At 39.0% G+C, this 22,732-nt stretch overlaps 1 protein-coding gene across 1 annotated transcript in view; it reads right to left on the bottom strand.

Moving 5' to 3' along the window:
• LOC141776377 (immunoglobulin lambda-1 light chain-like) overlaps window positions 1-22,732 on the bottom strand; it is a 47,894-nt gene that overhangs the window by 14,302 nt on the left and 10,860 nt on the right. The gene's annotated exons all lie outside the window — the stretch shown is intronic.

Raw genomic sequence — 22,732 nt, forward strand, 5'->3', positions numbered from 1 at the left:
AGTTTATCCAAACTAGGAACAGGGAGCCTGATGTACGAGCCAAAGCAGCTCTAGAGTTGGTACACACAGATCTAGCGGGACCAATAGACCCAGAGTCCAGAGACGGGTATAGGTTCGCGTTATCATTCACTGATAACTATTCCAGTGCAGTAGTTGTGTATTTTCTAAAACAGAAGAGTGACACAGTGCAAGCAACAGAGAAGTTTCTTGCTGATACTACCCCATAGAAAGATTCATCAGGTCTGACCATGGTGCAGAATTCACAGGAAGGAATCACCAGGCACTACTCAGCAGAAATGGGATCAGACATGAGACTTCAGCACCGTACTCGCCACACCAGAATGGTACTGCTGAGCGAAGTTGCCGCACACTGTTTGACGTGGCTAGGTGTATGCTAATAGAGAGCGAGTTGTCAAAGGAGTTATGGACCTATGCAGTGCAGACAGCAGCTGTAGTGAGGAACAGATGCTTTAACAACACAAAACAGACACCTTACTTAATGCTGACAGGCAGACGGCCTAACATTTCCAGGATGCAAACGTTTGGGTCAGTGTGTTATGCCTATAAACAGAACAAGAGAAAGCTAGACTCAAGGTGTGAGAAGGGAATCTTTGTCGGTTACAACGAGAATAGCCCGGCCTACTTGGTCTACTGTCCTGACAGTGGGAAAGTGCAAAAGCACAGACTGGTGAAGTTTGTGACCAAAACAGTTGCAGAGCGACAGACACAGACTGAGATGACACCTGATGAGGATGATTTTGAGGCGCAGAACAGAGCTAACCAGACCGGGCTGAACACTGATGTGAGTCCAGGACGGGGCCAGGTTCCAGTAATTGTGCCTGAGGTGAGCAGCCCAACACAGATAAGTGAGACTAACCATGAGTCTACAAGATAGCCTTCTAGAGAGAGGAAGAAGCCAGGTTATTTAAGTGAATATGTGTCTGGCAAGGAGAGTGATGATCAGGTGCTGACTAACATAGATTATTGTTACAGATTAATGTGCAATGTTCCCTTAACATTCAGGGAAGCTGTAACTTCATCTAACTCAAAGGAGTAGCCAGAGGATACAGCCAAAAGATGGGTGTGGACTATGAGGAGACATTTTCTCCTACTGCTAACCTGACCAGTATCAGAGTGTTGATGCAAAAAGCTGCACAGGAAAACCTGGTTTGACATCAGATGGATGTCCAAACTGCCTATCTACATGCACCAATAGATTGTGAGATTTACATTTACCTTTTTCAGACATTGTTTACACTTTTTTTTTTTTCAAACTTTTTTTTCCAACATTTTTAAAACTTTTTTTAAGACATTTTTTTCAGACTTTTTCTTCAGACGTTTTTCAGACATTTCTTTGGACAGTTTTTGGACCTTTTTTCGAACATTTTTTAGACTTTTTAGATTTTTTTGGACAAAAGCCCTCACACATTCACACATCTGGAGGTCAGAGGTCAAGGGACCCCTTTGAAAATGGCCATGACAGTTTTTCCTCGCCAAGATTTAGTGTAAGTTTGGAGCGTTATTTAACCTCCTTCTCAACATGTTAGCATGAAAACGTACAAAAGGAGAAAATCAAATGCATGAATCTGAACACAAATGAGATCACTGAACAGAAGGAGATAAAAAAAAAGAAACTTGTGTCACAAGATAAAAGTTCTTTGAGGAACAGACAAAAGGTTTTAGGCTGCTGTGTGTGTTTTTATCCACGAGATGTCACTGTGGTTCTCATGGCGACCATCATCAGCATCATCAGCATCATGTGGATGATGTCACACATGTTAGTCTGCTGATGAAGCTGCAAGATGTTGTCTGTCTTCAAACTGTTCAGAGTTAAAGAACACAAATTAAAAAATAACTCAGAAAACATTAAATAAGCAAAAATAATTATTTTGAATGAAGAAAACTATACTTTATATACTACTACTACTACTAATACTACTACTAATACTACTAATAATAATAATAATAATAATAATAATAATAATAATAATAATAATAATAATAATAATAATGATAATTGGAGAGGAAGTACATTTTATTCATTTCCCAAAATAGCTTCAGTTAATAAATTCAGATTATACCAAAACTAAATTATTCAGATTGTCCAAATATATAAATATATTTAATTAAACTAGGGCAATCGATCAAAATAGTTATTCACAAATAATCGAAAATATGTTTTTAGTTTGCATATTTATTTATGCTAAATGCAGTACCTGTGAGGGTTTCTGGACAATGTTTGTCATTGTTTTTTGTTGTTAATTGATCTCCATTTTTCATATTTATTTATTTATCTATCTATTTATTTATTTTTTATCTATTCCATTTAATTTTTTCCATTTATTTATCTATTTTGTATTTTCCATTCTTATTTTTATATTTTAAATTTTTTTATGTTTATTTATTTATTATTTTTTCCTTTCAATTGTTATTTTTTATAGTTAATTATCTATCTGTTTATTTATTTTTTATATTTATTTATTTATGTATTTCTATATATTTTATTATACATAAGTAAGTACATATACTACATATACATACACATTACACAAAAATACCAGTGAGAGTTTCTGGACAATATCTGTCATTGTGTTGTTAATTGATTTCCAATAATAAATATATTCATACATTTGCATAAAGCAGAATATTTGTCCACTCCCATGATGATAAGAGTATTAGATACTTGTCTAATCTCCCTTTAAGGTTCATTTAGAACGGATAAAAAATGTTTGATTAATTTGCGATTAATCGCGATTAAATATTTTAATTGATTGACAGCCCTAATAAAAAATAAAACAATGATTCAGTACTTTAGAATACAGACAAACCAAAGCAGGTTTATAGGCGAGTGACTTTAGCTTATTACTCTTAAACACTGAAAATGAAAGAAAGAAACAAAATAAAATATGTTTCCTTTCTAAACTATTCCACAATAAACTCCTGTAACTGTTCTAATCTTTATTTTTAGTACGTTAGTAGTAACTTTGCTTTTCCTTCTAGGACGAGTCAACATGTCTGCAGTTGTCAGACAGCAGCGTTATCTGTCCACCGCAGGGGCTGATGGGAGGTGTGAGGAGCCTTCAGGAACCACGTGGCCCTCGTCTGATCTCACAGCTCGTCCTTGTTTGGCCTCAGCTGTGTCGTATCTTTTCTGCGACAGTGCTGTTGAAGTGATGATGAAGGATGCTCCGAGGACACTGTTCTTGCTGGTAAAATAGAGTTTATTACAAACAAGCCACACATGTCATACGGACGTCGCGAGCAGTCCGGAGGCCTCCAGTCGAATATGAAAGTCCTGCAGCTTGGGGGCCCCCGACCACCTTATATCGGGTTCAGGCCCTCCAATCACCGAGCTAAGATATGAACTCATGTCTTAGGTATCTCCTACATGTTTATCTTTCAGCCCCTGGCCTTTGCCCTACTTCTTTCACATATGTTTACAATTAGGGGCCTCTCAGTCCGGCATCAGACCTGAAAATATACCACATATTCCCCCCTTCGAGACTTAACAAAGTCTCGAAAAAATAAGAGAAGAAACATACAGGTGTATCAACATGACAAATTTAACAACCTGTCCTTATTACCATTGAAACAACTTTATGGAGTATAAAAGTGAGAGTGAAAAACCTGTCAGGCAGCTAATCTTTCTTGAACAATGTATTAAACAATGTATACAGGAAAATTCTCTCACGGTCCCTCTGCCAAGGCGACCACACGTCGTACTCCATAACACTGACATGAGGAATTTTTAGCAATTTGTATATGGAAATGATTTAAGCAAATGCATATGGAACTCTCAGTAAATTAAAACAAAACAATGTCCAAAGTCAGGCTGGTCGACCCATCGCACCCTTCTATGAACCTTTTCCTGCCTACCCCACTGTCCCTAAACATCGAGAAAAAGAAAAAGAAAACATCTGAGGTCCCATTGTATTTAGAAACCATCATTTCTCAAGCATGTAATACACAAAAAAGAAAATTCCTTTTCAATAACACTAAGGTAACATCTCAGAGAAGACATAAGACTGTATAACGCTGTAGTTTCTCAGCAGCTTTGACTCAGGTGTAGTCTCGATGACGTCTTGACTCTGGATGTTGTATCGACAGTCCACGTTCAGAGTTCTTCAGGCCATTCGTATTTTCATGTTTGAAATGTCTGAATCCATTCAGCCCCTCGGAGTCCCTGACAATCCACCACCCTCACAGTGTTCTTCCCCCAGAATGTTCTAGAATGAAAGAAAAGAAAACCAGTATCTTTTGCATACAGAACAGATACAAATTTAAACATCAAACACAGAATAAGAACACTTTTATAAGTAAAAATGTGAAATTAGAAATCATAAATGTGAAATTAATCATATTGTTCATTTGTTGCCATACCCCCCCTCCGAGACTAAACAAAGTCTCGAAAGAGCAACACAACATCAACACTACAAACTACACAAGCAAAAACAGAGGTAAATAATATGATTATGTTTTAAAATGGATATTCCTCCATCACTTCGATCTTTATTGCGTCATCCTCTTCCACGTCCGTGTCAGCTTCGTGTAATAATGGCATCAACGTTTGATCGCCGGGCAGCACAACTCCAACCCATTTAATTATCATGGCCTTTGCAAAGGTCAACAACATCGTGCAAAAACAAAACATCACGCACAACGACATAACGAGCGCTACCAAAACCTGAACTAACACTGCTCCAAGTGGCCCCAATTTATCCCGCAACCAAGCATTTGCAGACCATCCCGCGTCTTCTGATGGGCCAAACGCATCTCTTATGAGCTTCAATGCCCCTATGACACTAGTCATATTATCAGAACTATCGGGAATCAAAGTGTAGCAAGCATCTCCTGTTAAATTTAAAGCAACACATAAGCCCCCTTGTTTGGCCAAAATATAATCAAGAGCCATGTCATGTTTCAACAATGTTAATCTATGGCTCCTTTGGGTGTTTGACAACATTTCGAAACCTCTTATAGTTTCGTTTGCAAAGCCCTGTAAGGTGTATGTAATGTTGTCGATGTGATCTGCCAAGAACGCTACCCCATACCACGGAAATAAACCTATTCCCCACTTTTCTCCTAAACTTATTCTCCAATGGTAAGACTCCAGATTATGAAATTGCGCTAATTCTCTTTTATTCCGACTTCCAGAAGCAACATTAGATTGAGCCTCATCAGATGCTTCTCCCTTCTGGACAGAAAAAACTTCATATGGGAGTTTCAACAGTGCCATATAACAGCATCCTGTCCACCCGTATGGTAGAAATAGATAAGCATTTTCACCACAAATCCACCAAATATCCCTGAAATTGCCTATAGTCACATTACCAGGCAACACTTGATGTTCTACCATCAAAGTTCTACTCGGACTCTTTGACACTTGAAAAATCACTTCATACAACTTATTCACATCCTCATCCTCACGCTTTCCTAAATCCATCATATAGCCATCACACTCTGATATTCCCATAAACATTCCAGACCCCTTATTAGTTTCATTTGAGCAAAAACAGTACTTTGCTCTCACAGGTGTCACTTCCATCGGATCAGGTACCGCTGTCATCACATTTTCATGTTGTTCAAGCAAATTCTCATATGGTAAATCTGCCAACCAAGAACAATTCATTCTAGGTTTAAAAAGGTTCACTGATAAAGCCATCACTTTATCCACTGATGACTGCTGTTGATACAAGAGCCATGACAGTACAGAAGATTGACATGCCATAGTTAATGGTTCCGGTACCGCCTCCAAAATTGAAGGCCATGTACCTGGTGTTGGTACTTTCAACACACATGGACCCTTCAATTTCTTGATTGATCTCACTGAGTGTGTTAACTGCTGAAACCATAAATTTCTACCTGCCCATGGGTCTACAATTCCCAACGCTAAAGCATCAAATCCATACGCTTTCCACTTAGCTTCTCTCTTCTGCATTACATGGTTCTGTTCAAACATCTCCTGTGATATACGATCCGAGTCGACAAACTCCTTTCCCTCATCTACAATATTCCTCTGAACAGTCTCAAATGAATTTCCAACCTTCACTTCCTCAATCTCCTTCCTACTACTCACACTAATCCCCATCTCTAACATAGACTTCCGGCTCTCATTCACCATCTCTTTCACTTTCAAGGATACTTTGTCAAGTGTCTGTGTCACATTCTCCAATTTCTTAGGCGTCAATGTTGTCGCCAAGGTAGTACTCTGATCGAAAGCATTATCATTATTTATTGATTTCAACTTTAAAGTAGCAGCCTCTGAGCTGGACGTAGATGACTCTACATCCTTCTCTTCTATCCTCTGTTCTCTAACTTCCACAATGTCATTACTTCTGTTCACGCTAGGCTCTATTTTTGACACTTGCTTCTCGACTAAATTAACCACATCCTTAAAGGTCCAAGATGTCATATTAGATGTCTGCGTGGTATTTACAAATGTCGTAGATGCCACGGATGTCGTCACTGTTGTAACATTCATCCCCTTTGAAGTCATAACTAGAGTAGTAGCCAGAGTCGGTGTATGAACATTCTTAGTTGTTTTTGGAATTAATGTAACAAGCTTTATCTGTGTACTAATCACCTTTGGTTACTGTAGTAAATTGTACGCTGTTTAATTCCTAGTTTTTTTTTTTGCAAAATCAATTTCACCGTCTTATCCACAAACTCTTTCCCATTGTCTGAGGATATTCGATCTGGAAGTCCCCACCTGCTTATGACCTCTCTGCATAAGAACTTGGCAACCGATTGAGCATCCTTTCGTTTTGTTGGACAGGCCTCAGGCCATCGTGAAAATCTGTCCACCACGACTAGCATGTACCTTTTCCCTTCAATCGGTTTTATCATGTCAACATAGTCTATAACTAGTTCCACCTGCCTATGACATAATCAATCTGTTCAAGCAAACATAGTGCCCAAAAACCATACTCTTTGGTAATCTTTCTCTTAACTTCCCCCCTTGCAACGTGAGCTAAGCCATGCGCCTCCTGAATCATCAGACCCAACAGGTCTGGAGGTGATAGTACCAGCCCCTCATGATTTCTCCAAAGTCCAGTAGAATCTCGGGTGGCACCTCGGTCTAGCCACAACTGTTTGTCCATTTCAGGAGCAGCTTCCTGCATTAAAATCACATCTTTGAGTGTAATTTTGTCTTCCAAGTTCACTTCATGCGTGACGAGGAGAACTTTGCCCAATTTATCTGCTCCAGTGACTGCTTTTGCAGCTTCATCAGCCGCTCTGTTCCCTTGTGAAACCCTTGACGCATCCTTCTTATGTGCCGCACATTTAGCTATTGCTATTTCTTTAGGCTTCATCATAGCATGCAACAATTTCATGATCTGGGCGTGATGCTGTATCGGTGAACCATCCGTTTTCTTAAACCCTCGGTTCTTCCACACTGCTCCAAACAAGTGGCACACATTATGTGCATATGCAGAGTCAGTGTATATCGTCACTCGCTTCCCTTCTGCCAACAAACATGCTTCAGTTAGCCCCACCAGCTCAGCAAGTTGTGCAGATGCAGGCTGTGGTATCTCTTCAGCCTTCTCAACTGTAAATCCAGTTCCTTGGGCTTTTACTATCGCATAGCCGGCCCTTAATTTATCGCCCACACGATAACAAGACCCATCAGTCCAATACTCCAGGTCTACCACATGCAATGGGAGAGCTTGTAAATCTGATCTAAGCCTAGAGTATTTCTCTGCTTCTTGAACACAATCGTGTGGCTCACCGTCTTCTGGAGTTGGCAAATTCTCTGCTGGATTTACCGTAACACACCTTGCTAGGGTAACATCTTCCTGCTCTAAGAGCCTATGATAGTCTCTGAGCCTAGACATGGTCAAGTTGTTCTTACCATAGTTCAAAAGATTTCTTAGACTATGATGTGTAAGAATTGTCACTGGATAACCCATTGTTACAGATGATGCTTTATTGTACATTAGAGAAACTCCCACCATAGCTCTGTAACACAGTGGTAACCCTAGCTCTACTTCTGAATAAGCCGTGGAGTAATACGAAATAGGTTGAGGACTCGTACCCGTACCCGTTGGTTGACAAAGAACTGCACATGCATATTTACCCCCAATGGAAGTAGATACATATAACACAAAATTCTTAGAGTAGTCTGGAATTGCTAGCGCCGGAGCCTCTTGCAACTTCTTTTTTGTCGTTTCAAATGCCAAAAGGCCATCATGTGTCCAGGACAGATTACAGTGTAGCTTAGCATTCCCAGTATCTTTGATCATAGCTCTTAAAGGCCCCGTCAAGCTAGCATAATCCTCAACCCATGCTGAGGAATATCCTGCAATACCAAGGAATGTCATCATCTCTCGGACTGTTCTGGGTTTTGGAGCCTTACGAATAGCCTCCACGTGAATATCAGAGATGCTTCTGTGTCCCTGCGTTATTGTTTGACCCAAATAGATTACCTTCTCCTGACAATACTGCAGTTTCTTCAGAGAGGCCTTGTGACCCTTCTCTGCCAGTATTTGTAGCAATTTAATTGAGTCCTTTTTGCATGTCTCCTCATCTGGTGAACAAATGATGATGTCGTCCACGTATTGAATTACATTGCTTTTTAGTACCTGCTCTATCCCCTCCAAATCGTCTTTCACTATTTTATTGAAAATGTGAGGACTATGTTTGAATCCTTGTGGCAGTCTCTCATACTCATAAGATTGTCCATTGTACGTGAACCCAAATAACCCTTGGCTTTCCCTACTGAGTGGAACACTGAAAAACGCACCACATAAATCTAACACTGTGAAATGTGTCGCTTTTGGCGGAAGTTGGGCTAGCAAAGTATGTGGATCCGGCACCTCTGCTGGAAAATCAACCACCACTTCATTGACCGCTCTTAGATCATGTGTTAGGCGATATGAATCATCTGGCTTCTTTATCGGCAACAAAGGCGTGTTGCTCTGGGGATCCTGTGTTATCTTTAACACCCCCGCCTTAAGAAGTCCCTCAATCTGTGGTTCAATTCCTCGGATTGCCTCTTCACTCAGTGGATACTGGTTCTTCCACGGTGGTTTGACTCCTGGTCGGAGTTCAACTCTCACTGGTTGAGCTGACTTCACAAGTCCAATATCCGTATTATGCCGAGCCCATAAACATTCTGGAACTTGTTGTAGCATCTCTTCTCTCATTGAGTCTGAGTCCATCTTAGCACTGCAGATGGATTCATGTGTCATTCGCACGGTTTGTGGCTGTCCTATTCCTTGAGCAGAGATCATAATCTTAATGAATCTCTGATCCTCACTCGTCCAGATGGCAAGATTCTCTGTTACTGGTGTAAAAACAGCTTTTTCAGCCTCCGCCATCATTTCTCCCACTTGCTTCTGGGTATGTTCTTCACGCACCCACAAGGTCACATGTGGGACACTCTTCTCGATATCAAACTCTTTGTCCAAATAGTCATCTTTGTGTATTTTCATAGCTGCTCCTTGTGGTCCCAAAATTATACAGCCTGAATTTATTTGAACTTGTTTTGGTTGTCGGCTCAACCATTCTTCTGCGTTTATTTGAGCATCATCATTGAAATACTGGAGCGTGCAGTGAAATGGATACTCTGGAAGCTTTGCGTCGGGCATATTTGCGGTGATAAACTTTTCCCACAACTTAACCGGCTCAAAAAAATCTGCACTGAGATTTCCAATCCAAAATACTGACGACGCTCCAGTCTCTGTTGTCATCAATAATTGGTGAACCCTCTCGTTCGGCATTTCCACCAGACAGCCGTCTGGCGTGCATTTTATTGTACACCCCAATTTACACATAGCATCTCTTCCCAAAAGCGCAATAGGTGTATGTTCTGATACCAATATGGGTAACGTAATCTTCTTCTTTTTATAGCTGATCTCGATTGGTTTAGTGAGAGGAACTAGCTGTTTTACTCCCTCGAACCCGATTGTCCGAATCAATTGATCAGACATGGGGAGATGTATAGCATCTTCAGGCCGAATACAGGTAAAAGCAGCTCCGCTGTCCGCCATCACTTCCACTGGACGATTATTTACTTTTACCTCTATTGTTGGATCTTCCTCCGGCCCTGATACTACCAGCTGACACCCCCCTCTCGAGTCTTCCGGGCACCCCTAGTAACCAGGTTCCGGGCCCCTGTAAGGGTTCACCGGTCCTCTGGGTGACCTTGATTGGCCCCTGAATCCTCCCCTGAATCCTCCTCTGAAGTTTCCTCCTCTGAGGTTTCCTCCGGGCCTGTTGCACTCGCGAGCGAAATGGCCTTGTTGTCCACAAGTATAACATCCGGTTGATTGCTGTTGAAAGTTTGGATTAAACCTTCCTCCTCTTCCGAAATTTCTTTGATCTCTTCCTCTCCAGGGCTGCGCTTGATCAAAGGCTGGCTGTGGGTAGGTGACAACTGGAACCACCGGCGGTGGCTGGAACGCTTGGAGCTGAACCTGGTTCGGCTGTGGTAGTGGTACTATTTGATTTAGTGGAGCCTGATTCTGCATCACCAGAGCCTGCTTCTTCTCCATCCTCTTGTTATCCGTCAGTTGTATTTGATTAAGTTTCCTGAGGGTCTCTTGGTCCTGGTCTTTTTGATCATGTTCCTTTTTCCTATACAGCTCAACTTGGTGGGCTATATGATCCGTATAACCACTCTTTGCCATGCTTCCAAGACCAACCACCTCTGCCAATTTGCTTCTCACTGGCAGGGGCAACCCCTTCTGTATTCTGGTTCGCAAAATCGACTGCTCCATTTGATTCAAATCCGGGTCATTTCCTGTGATACTTCTCCACACTTGATGAACTCTCGACACATAGGCCCTCGGGTTTTCCTCATGTCCCAGTGGATCAATAAAAATATTGTCAGGATGTACGTTTGTCGGAAATGTGTCTTTCAGCGCCCTGCACACTTGGCCTCTACTTGCAGCAAACAGCTCTGAATCATTCACAGCAGTTCCCACATATCGATTAAGTCCAGCTTTCTGTAGAATCTCTTCCATAGCGTGAATTCCAATGAGGCAGGCCAAGAGTCTCTTTATATCTCCCATGGCCAGTTGCTCTCCCACTGTGATTTCTTCCAACTTTGAAATCCAAGGATGTGCTCCATCTTGAAGAGTAGGTAACTTTTCACGTATGTTTGACATATCTGTATTCTGCCAAGGCTTGTACTCCAACTTCCGTCCTCGGATAATGACTGGACAGATTTTTCCAGTCTCCTTCTTGTTTCTTGAGCGCAATGCATATCTCATAGCTGGTTTTGGGGAGCTCTTCTTCTGTAACTCTTTTTTCTGTCTATACAGTTCCTCCAATTGTTCTTCCAACGTTCCTTGGCGATCAGGGCTGGGACTTCTATCCAAGCATGAAAAGCATTCCTCTATGCTTCTTTCGATTTCTCTCATAGTTTTCCGTGCATCCTCTTCATGGCCCTCTTCCTGGCCCTCTTCATCCTCACTGTCATCAGAGTTATCATTTCCTCTTATTTCCGCTCTTGCCAACATCCGCCTGACTTCAGGGTCATATCCTCCTCTGCACCCTTCCTGATCGCTTTGGTCACTCTCGATTCCATGGTCCCGCTTTTGCCTCCTAGACCCAAACTTTGTTTTACTCTTACTTTTGGATCTTGGATACATCGTTATAGTTGTCTCCGCTCGTCCTGTTTCTATTATTCTGTCCTCCTCGTTTCTGATACGGTAGTCACCTTCCTGACTGATCACCGGGATTTGAGGATAGATTTTCTTAGCCATCGTCTTTACCTCATAGGGTGGTGGTCCCATCACAGGGTTCATGTGTGAGAACGATGAATTGGTGTCTTTCCTTAGTTTTTCTGTTTGTTCTGTGTTTTGTTTTATTTCTTCTTCAACTTTATCCCTCTTATCGTTTGCAGCTTTGATCAGTTTCTGTCCCTCATCTTCAAATAACTGGAGAATGCCAAGCTCCACTTGCCTCTTCTCTTTGCGTTTTATCCCCTTTTTTCCCTTCTTTTGCTCAGCTTTGTATGTCGATACAAGTACTAGCATTATTCTAATTACATCTGGGTTAAGCGTCCCCTCTATTGGCCATGGTTGGTCAATTTCAGGCCAGCGTTTGTGCCATTTTTCCGATATTTTTGCAATGTTTGCGATGCCCCTAATTAAAGGATTATTCTTCTGTACTATCTCAACAGGAGTGATTACTTTCGGATTTTTAGTGTTCTTCTTCCCCATTATAACGGCTTCCTTATGTTCCGTTATTGTACTTTAAGAAGTAATTGCTGAAATTAAAAACTACTCCAGGCTTATTTAGATTACTTCCCCCCTTTTTTTTTTTTTTAAATCCAATTACCCAATTAATCAATTAACCAATTATCCAATTAACCAATTAACCAATTAACCAATTAACCAATTCTCCAATTAACCAATTAACCAATTGACCAATTAACCAATCAACCAATTAACCAATTCTCAAATCAACCAATTAACCAATCAATCAACTAACCAATCAGTCAATCAACAATTTATCCGATTATCCAACCAATCAGTTAACCAATTATCCAATTAACCAATTGATCAACTAGCCAATCAGTCAATCAACAATTTATCCAATTATCCAACAACTCAATTAATCAATTATTAACCAGTCATTTAATCAATCAATCAATAAACAACCAGTTATCTAATCAATCAATATTCAGCTCAAATCTTCAAACAGTCACCACCTTGAATGTCCACCACATCAAAGATCAGACAGACTACGCACCATAACATACATGAACATCTGTAATTGTCAGCAGAGGTTAGACTAAACAATCATATGCCATTAATTAATCAAATGCATTAACTGATCAATCCGTTGCCAAGTTTTCTATTAATTCATTTATTTATTTCTCCTAACTGAGCAGGTCAGTTTCCTCTTAGGCTTAATAAATGAAAGCAGGTCTATATGTGTACCATCAATATTGCTTATGACTGAGAACACATACACATGTGGAAATGCAGGTTTTGTTTTTGTTAAAGAGTTTGTGTATAAGTTGTACCGGCCTTTTTAGTAGATTGACCTGGAAAGCCTTCCAAGTTGACGTCAGCAATCCACCCTCCGTGATGTGCCGGCCCTCTGCCTTGCCTCCCGTCTCAATTTTCACTCACCATAAATGACATAACAGACAAGGAACAGGCAATGATTTAGTCTCTTGTGAACCCATAGGTCCCTTTAACAGCATCATACATTATATTCCTAACTTAAACCCCTTATCTAAACATTAAAGAACCCCACTGGACCAAACAGTTCAAATGGCAAAGGAATTTTCTGTATCTCCCAAGAAAGGGTCATCGAAAGGAATTTTGGGAAGAGAGAGAGAGAGAGAGAGAGAGAGAGAGAGAGAAAGAGAGAGAGGGTTTCAATCACTACCCTTCTTAGAGAAGTTCATTTTGTGCTTTAACAGCTTTAATTATTACATAACGTCCCTTTTAGGAAGAGCTCATGTTTTAGTCTTTTATAAGAAACTCATGGTTTTACACACTACATTATTCAATTCAACAGTTTTCTTAGAAAAAGGCAAGAAGCTCATTGGTTTACACCAATTCATTTAGTCTTTTAACCATTTTATGGCCCACATTTGGACTCCATCAGCCGCCAAATGTCACACACATTTACGCACCCACATTTTTCCCTTCTGCTCCTCTCAAAGTAAACACACCCCCACCTTTTCTTCACTCCAAAATTCCAACGCACACACATTTTTCTCAACTGCACCCTTCCATCCCAAAGTAAACACGCACCCACATTTTCTTCACTTGAACTTTTAGATATATTCCTATGCATGCTTTCTGCCGCTATTTCCTTACTTTTTCTCGTAAAATTTCTGCTACCCATGAGATGTAAAATTTTCGACGAGAAGCTACTTCTTGAATCACCGTTCGTCAACAGCGTCAGAGTGGTAACTGTCAATCGAATTGTGATTCTACACTCTCCAGTTATTAACTGACCATCAGATGTTGTTTCAGGTTTTAATGGCCCGTACTACAATGCTCCTCACCTGAGGGCCCTATCCTATCCGATTTGCGGCTTGTCATATGATCATTTCCTTTATTTCCTTTATTTCCTTTATTTCCTTATCTCTCTTAACACTCTTTACATTTATTTATTCAAATTACCTGGATCCAGGTTTCCCAATTTTGTCTTTCTAAGTTAATTCCGGACTATGTCAGAGCCATCGTTACGCAGTGGCTAATATGCATGCGTCTTACCGTTAAGAAGTTTAGGGCCCCTCTTCATTAATCCTGCACGATACTTTTTAACCACCTTATCGTTACCATAAAGCTATTCTAAACTATTCCTTGTATTTCTCATACTTCTTTTCTTCCCTTTATATCTTTTCTCTATTCATTCCCCCTTTTTTCATTAAATTTAGCACGGAGCCTCACTTTAAACATCAAATCAACAGTACATGTCTATAACCAGAAGGTTCTTAATTTACGGTGTGTCCAAACAACTCCACATAACAGCCCCAATTAATGACCAGCATTCAATGAGTGAGCTCACCGTCTGTGAAGTTGTGCTGATGGTCACCTCCGATCCTGTCTCGTGACGCCAATTTATGTCGTATCTTTTCTGCGACAGTGCTGTTGAAGTGATGATGAAGGATGCTCCGAGGACACTGTTCTTGCTGGTAAAATAGAGTTTATTACAAACAAGCCACACATGTCATACGGACGTCGCGAGCAGTCCGGAGGCCTCCAGTCGAATATGAAAGTCCTGCAGCTTGGGGGCCCCCGACCACCTTATATCGGGTTCAGGCCCTCCAATCACCGAGCTAAGATATGAACTCATGTCTTAGGTATCTCCTACATGTTTATCTTTCAGCCCCTGGCCTTTGCCCTACTTCTTTCACATATGTTTACAATTAGGGGCCTCTCAGTCCGGCATCAGACCTGAAAATATACCACAGCTGCATCAGAGCGCCACTTCTCCCCAGGTTCACCAGAGGAAACACCACTGCACACAATGCTTTTCCTCCCAGCTGCTGCTCTGTGCTGTCTGTGTTCAGGTGAGTGTTTCCAGCCAATCAGGAGCCAACAAAGTCCACCTGTAACAAACACTGTCACACTCACCTTCATCTACCTGTCTGTCTCTCTACAGCGCTGGTTGCCATGGCAGCAGAGCTGATTCAGGATGATTTAACATTGACCAGGAGAGTTGGTGGAAAAGTTTCCTTCAGCTGTCGAACTGACCAGTGTGTCACTGGTTATGTATTCTGGTACCAGAAGAGAGACACAGAAACATTCACAGTGATTCTGGCTATTCATAAGACAAATGGTGGAATATATTCAGGTTTCAATCATCCTCAGAAAGATGATTTCTCAGCTGTGAATAAACAGAACGGCTGTGAGTTGGAGATCCAGAAGGTTAAACTCAGTCATTCAGCCTCCTACTACTGCTCCTGTTGGATAGCTCTCCACAGTGATAAATGATGCCTGCAGCCTGTACAAAAACCATCAGAGGAACAGATGTCAAACAGTGGTTGTGACAGGAAGAGAGCAGTAAACCACAGCCCAGGTTCACATATTTCACCTCCATCTCAGCCACAGTCACACACACACTGAACTGAGGGATTCATTAGATTTGATATTCATTCATATTTCTATCAGATATTGCAGCAGGTTTATTGTTGTTCCACACAGTGAGGACAAACTAGTGGCACAGAGGCACAAGGATGAAATCATTTAAAGACATCAGACTAATAAATGGGATCAGTCCTCACTTATGTTGCTTAATGAAAATGAGAGACAAGATCCTGACCGACATATATCTATTTTTAAGTTTTCAACCAGTCTTACTTATTTAATAAATTACGACCTTATAATGGATTCAACATTCAAATCTATAGAAAGATGGAAGCCTCTGCCTATTTCTCTGACAGGGAGAATAAACATATTAAAGATGAGCATATTACCTAAATTCACAAATGGATTTCAACATATCCCTTTGGCACCACCGGAAGGAATGTTTGTGAGAATTACGTCTCTCATTACAAAATGTATTTGGAATAAGAAGTGTCCTAGAGTTCGCTTGTCTCTGTTGTATCTTCCATTTGACACAGGGGGGTTGAAGTGCCCCCATCTTTATTGGTATTATCTGGCTGCACAGCTGAGAACTATAATGTTCTATTTCTCTATTGCAGATACTCCATCATGGGTGGATATAGAGGTGTGTGCCGTTCAGATACCATTAAATCTGTATCTGTACTCAGCCACTCCAAAACATCTAAGAGCTCAAACTACCCACCCCATAGTGCTTAATATGATTAATGTCTGGTACGAGGTAAAGAAATATATGAATACAGCTAACTCCTTGTCACAATATAGTCCCATGTGGGGAATGTTTCCTTCAAACCAGGCAAGCTGGATGCTGGATTCCAGTTATGGGCAAAGAAAGGGCTAAGTAAAATACCTGACCTTTATAAAGAAGAGGTTCTAATGACCTTTGAGGAACTCTCTCTAGTACATAACATCCCAAAGAAGCATTTCTTTAAATATGTGCAATGGAGAAGTTGTATCTCCTCTATGCAGAACCAGTCATTAGTAATTCCTGCACTTTCATCCTTAGAAGAAATGATTACCAAAAACTGCAATAGTAATGTTTTAAGTTCATTAATATACATCTGGCTTGCATCTGGCTCCAAGGAGACCTCAATATCCAAACTTGACGCATGGAGGTGGATTTAAAGGAGGACGTCTCAGATAATAATTGGAACACAGTCTTCAAGGAGACTCAGACACAAACAGCCAACACTAATTTGAAGCTACTTCAATACAACTGGTTGATGCAGACTTATATAACCCCTGTCAAACTGAATAGATAGAACAGTAATATACCTGACACTTGCTTTAAATGTAATGAGGCTCAAGGAACACTTATACATTGCATTTGGGAGTGTGACAAAATGAAGAAATTCTGGAGGGAGGTGATCAATAAAATCAGGATCATTGTGTCTGTAAACATTCCACTAGACCTCCAAATGATATTGCTACATCTGTACCCATCAGATCTCAATCTGAGAACCAGAGAATGTAAATGTATTGATTTAGCTATATTGCAGGCAAAACCAATGATTGCTTTTAACTGGAAGAAATCCGACGCACCTACATCGGACGCTTGGATTAAAAATATACACAATGTATGTCAATGGAGAGGATAACATATACCTTGAAAAACAAACTGTGTGTTTACGAGGAAATATGGAAATCATTTACTGATTTCATAAAGTAGTGATATTGGAGAGCTTCTACAGGAGGAATAATTAAGATAGGACACGTACAAATTCACAATAGTGGTAGACCCTCAGAAGGGAATGAACTCTTGTTTTTGAAAATCTTTTTATTTTATTTATTATTTATTTTCTACATATTTATTTTCTGTTTATGTATCTTCATTTTGTTAAAGGTGCCATTTAACTGTTTAACTGTATGATTGATACTGTGAAGCTGTGTATTGATTTTGGCCCTGTGAGAAAGAGAACAGTAAAGAGAGAACGGGTGGGTGGGTGTGTGGGGGATGTTATGTTTGTTAAAGTAAATCCTGTAGTGAATATATTGCATAACAAAAAAAACAATAAAGACATTGTTAAAAAAAAATGGGATCAAAACATCAACAAGTCCTTTTTGAAAAGCAGCGTCTGATTAAAAACATACATTAAAACAACATGATCAAAATGATGAAGACAACAACAAGCTTCATCATTATGATGAAGATTCAAATCCTCTGCTTTGACCTGCTGCAGGAATAAAGTCCATTCCTCCTCACAATGCTGATCTGCTCTTAATGCAAACACTTCCTGTGTCTCCTTCACAATAAAAGCCTTCCAGACCAACTCTTTGTGCTCCAAATGAAAACAAGACTACAGTTCAACACACACTGGCTGTGTCACCAAGCGTCCTGTCATTTGATGCACAGACGTCATAAATCAAAGTAATGGACAATTTAAAATGTGACCTGATGATGGTGCTGGATAAAACCTGACCAAAGTCAGTAGGATTCATCCTCTGAGGAACATGAACGTGTGAACCAACGATCCACGGAGACACTCTGCTAGTGTGTCTAAAAAGACAATAAAAGAAGAGACAGTCATGTTAATATGAACATTAGAGGAACACATCATGGAGCTGAAATATCATTCTGCTTCATCATTTGGACTCGTTCACCTCAGCTGACACGCTCAACAGCAGACAGGTTTTTGTATTACTCTGTTTCACTGTGGGAGGAGGACGATGGTACGGGATCTTTGGCTCTGGAACTAAACTTTATGTAACAGGTAAGAACAAACATTCATCTTCCTTCAGTTGTTTTATTGAACAAGTTGAAAATGTGTTTTAATGAGTTAGTTTTTTCATCATTAGTAGTGAGTTCTTGCAGCCATGCAGCTGTTGTTACATTAAAAAGGTTCATAATTGCTGAAACGATGTTTAAATCTCACTGAACAACTCAAGTTATTCTTTATTTCTGCAGATTAAACTGATTTATAGAGAAAAAGGTTGAAATATAAAAAGCGAATAACTTTAAATATGTTGTATAGAAAATTTATAAATCATCTTTAAATGAATAAATATACCTCATGTAGTACAAAATAAATGGTGGTAAATACTATGTATTATATTATATTATATTATATTATATTATATTATATTATATGATATGATATTATATTATATTATATTATATTATATTATATTATATTATATTACTGTTTAACATTTGATCTAACGTATGACGGTAGTCGTGTATAAAAGCTAAAATTGTTATGAAAAACATTAAAAACTATTGATGTATTTGTGCTTCTTTAGTAATTAGAGTAAAGTATATGATGGTAAATATTTTCTATGTTATATATATTATAATAGTTAAATTTACAATTGTAATTTATGTGAAGATAAATGTTTAATTAATTATAATATGTGTATCTGGGTAAGGAATGGAAAATTGTTTTCCTCTATTAGAGTTAATACGAATAATTAACATTATATTATATTATATTATATTATATTATATTACTTGTTAATTTCCCCATGGGGATCAATAAGATATTAGATAATAAGACATATAAATATATATGTAATCAAATTGAAATTTTTAAAATTACCACTCAATTTTACTTGGAGGTAAATAAAAAATGTATTTAAAAAGTTAAGTTAACATTGTTATGAAAAAAGTAAGTAAAAAGTAATAATTCAATAATTGATGTACTGATTTATTTATTTCGTAATTTCAGTGATGTACTGTATATGGTGATATGTAATTTATTATAATATGTGTATTAAGTTAATGTGAAAGGAATAAAAAACTCTCATCTCCTATTATATCATATTATATTATTTATTAAAATATCATTGTAGTTTTGTATAAAAATTAAAATTGTTATGAAATATGTTAAAATGTATTGACGTATTTTTGTGTCTTTAGAAATTAGAATAAAGAATATGATGGTAAATATGTTATATGGTCTATATTATAATAGTTAAATTTATAATTGTGTTTTATGTAAAGATAAATGTTTAATTTTCTTATAATATGTGTATTAAGTTATTGAGAAATGAAAGGAAAATTGATTTCATAATTCTTTCTTTTAATATCATCAAATCTTGTTGTATTATATTATATTATATTATATTATATGTCAATTTCATAATATATATATACTATGACAATTATACTAAATTTATTTACTATTTATACTATTTTAAACTAATTTATACTAAAATTATACGTATTATAATCTTAAAAAGTACAACTCTATTTCACTTGAAAGTGAATCTATAATTTATTTTAAAAGTTCAGTTAAATTTGTTATGAAGAAAGTAATTAAATTATTGATGTACTGATTTATTTCTTAAACCATTACAGTGATGTATATGGTGGTAGTAATAAGTAATTTATTATAATATGTGTATTAAGTTATTATATTATATTTAAATTTCCCCAGGGGGATCAATAAGGTTTAATCTTATTTTAAATAGCATTTTGTATTCACATGTCATATATCTTAACACGTCATTGTAGTTGTGTATAAAAGTTAAAAAAAATATTTAAAAAACACTATTGATGTATTTATAGGTTTGTTGCTATACTATACAGTGGTAAAATATATACAGTATTATGATCTATGTAATGTAATCTGTTAAATGTCACTTGACTCTATTCTATGTGAAGGTAAATATGTCATTTATTATATGTATATTATCCCTAATATAGGAAATCAAATTTCAAATTATTATGAAATTATAGTGAATAAAGTTTGTACATAGAAATAAAGAATTATTAAATAAATAATGTTCTTTTGTCTCCATATAACCCATCAGAGCCGGCCCGTGGCATAGGTGGTATAGCTGAATGCTGGGTCTCCTTTTATCCAGAGGGGAGCCCCGATTGAGGGAAGACAAAAAAATCTAAATTTATAACTTTAACTGTTTTTTACTAATATTATTTTAATACTATTATTTCAAAACATAACAAAAAGCCCACAACATCATCAGTACATAGTGTATTAAATAGGCTGTATGTTCTGGGTGGCCCGCAGCATCACCCCCCATCATTTTGAGCTACACAGTTTTTCTTGAGTGTGATCTGCATCGCTTAATGTCAAAACATGAAGCTCTGTAGTTTCTGTGTGAGTGTATGAACACAATGGTTGGTGGTGGAATGGGCTGCGATGCGAGAGGCACCGGCTGATCTCTTTCCTATGGCACCAGATTGGTCAGGACCGGCTCTGTAACCCATGCTGCCATTAGATGCTGAGTGTGTTCCATATGAAGCTGAATACAGTAGACTGTATGTAGTGAACTCTGAGTAGTTTAGTGATCACAGTCCATGTAGTTTCCAGGATCACACTGAATGCAGTGCAGTGCTGTAAGCTGACTGTGTCAATGTGTGTCTGTGCTGCTTGTTGCTGCTGTCAACCTTCAGATGAGCCGGTAGTGAAGCCCGTGGTGAGCGTGTACCCAGCAGCATCCAGAGCCCACCTGGAGGGGAAGAGCTCCCTGCTGTGTCTGGCCTCAGCCATGTTTCCTCCTCTGGTCCAGTTCTCCTGGAAAAGACGAAGAGAGCAGCTGGAGCTCAGAGAGCCGGGACGCACCGCCGGCATCTTGCTGATCCGTCAGCCAGAGAACACGTATAAATACCGCTGCTACGTCCACCACGAGGGGGGCACAGTGGAGGCCCCAGCAGAACAAGGTAATGAAGGCTCGCTGACTGTGTTCAGCAGTGATTCAGCTTCATGTGGAGACGCTGTCAAAGAGAGCAGAGGAGCAGAGGACTGACATTTCTCACTGCAACTCCAAACATGTCACTCCTTTTGTGTTTCAGAGGTTCCAGCTCCAGCAGCCTCCTGTCCTCCAGAGAGAGAGCCAGCACACCTGCCAGCTCTGCAGCAAGCTGACTGTAAGATCACCTGCTGCCTCTCCTTCAACCACCATGTTTCCTTCAGCACTTCACCTTTTATTTTCAATGCTATCATTTAAAGTGTCTGTGTGTCTGTCTGTGTGTGTCAGTGTCCTTCCAGTCTCAGTGCAAGGTGAAGCTGCTCTGTGTGCTGTACACAGTGCTGATAGTGAAGAGTCTGGTGTACTGCTGTGGACTCTCTCTGCTGATGATCCTCAGAAACAAGGGACCGTCCACCAACTGCACACATGCTGACTGACTGGCCTTTTCTCACATCAAATCTCATCAATTCATCTCATTCATCACTTTGATCACTATTCACAAATATCAATGATGACGTTGAGGCGACCCCTGCTGTCGCCTATATAGTAGGGTTCCTGTTAACCTGCCATTAGGGCATTCTGGGAACACCTGGGCCCAGTGTTCCCAGCCTATAAAGCCTAGGCTCATGACTCATTCTCTCTCTCTCTTTCCCCGCAGACACCATCGCTGGGCATGTGGCGGCCTTAGGTTCTCCTTGGTTAATCTTTTGCTTGTTTTATACATTTTACAACATGCACACACCATTTATATTCTCAATGCACACCTTACACTACTGATACTACTGATATTCACACTCCATACCTTTTGATCCTTTTGTTCTGCATAATTTACTCTACTTTTGTTAAATAGATTAATTGATTTTATCGTCACCACGGTGTGTCTTCCTATTTGTCATGGCCTTGAGAGGCAGGTTGTGATAAATTGGGGGCTCGTCCGGGATTTGAACCAGGGACCTCTCGCACGTTTTAAAATCTTTGTATGCAGGTTAGATACTGTCATCCTAAAAATATAAATACACACACACACACACACACACTCACACACACACACACACACACACACACACACACACACACACACACACACACACACACACACATATATATATTTGCAGTTCCTCTATATAAATTCTGTGTAGTGTTATTTTGATCCGTTTTATTTTCCATTTCTTTTAATTGTGACTTGTATAATAATAGAACATTAAGATGAATCATTAGCTGTCTGGTAGATATTTGATTGTTTACAGTATTTTTGTGTTCTTGTGTTTCTTTTTAATACATTATACAGATTCAGATTTGTCAAATTCATTCAGTGTAACATTCTCAATAAAGTGTCTGTGTGTTATAAACATACTTGTGTTTGTGGATTTCAGTTTGGCTTCATAGCGAATAATCAGAAACAGAATCAACGTTGTCGGCCGTGTTTGTTGACACGTACAAGTGATGTGACTCTGGTTTTTAGTATCTCTGAATACACTTTCACACAGCGCCAAGAGAGTGGAATATAATTACAATTCATATCAGACAACTAAACACCT

Source organism: Sebastes fasciatus, chromosome 11 (genome assembly GCF_043250625.1).
Source record: "Sebastes fasciatus isolate fSebFas1 chromosome 11, fSebFas1.pri, whole genome shotgun sequence".
In the NCBI taxonomy this organism is placed as follows: domain Eukaryota; kingdom Metazoa; phylum Chordata; class Actinopteri; order Perciformes; family Sebastidae; genus Sebastes; species Sebastes fasciatus.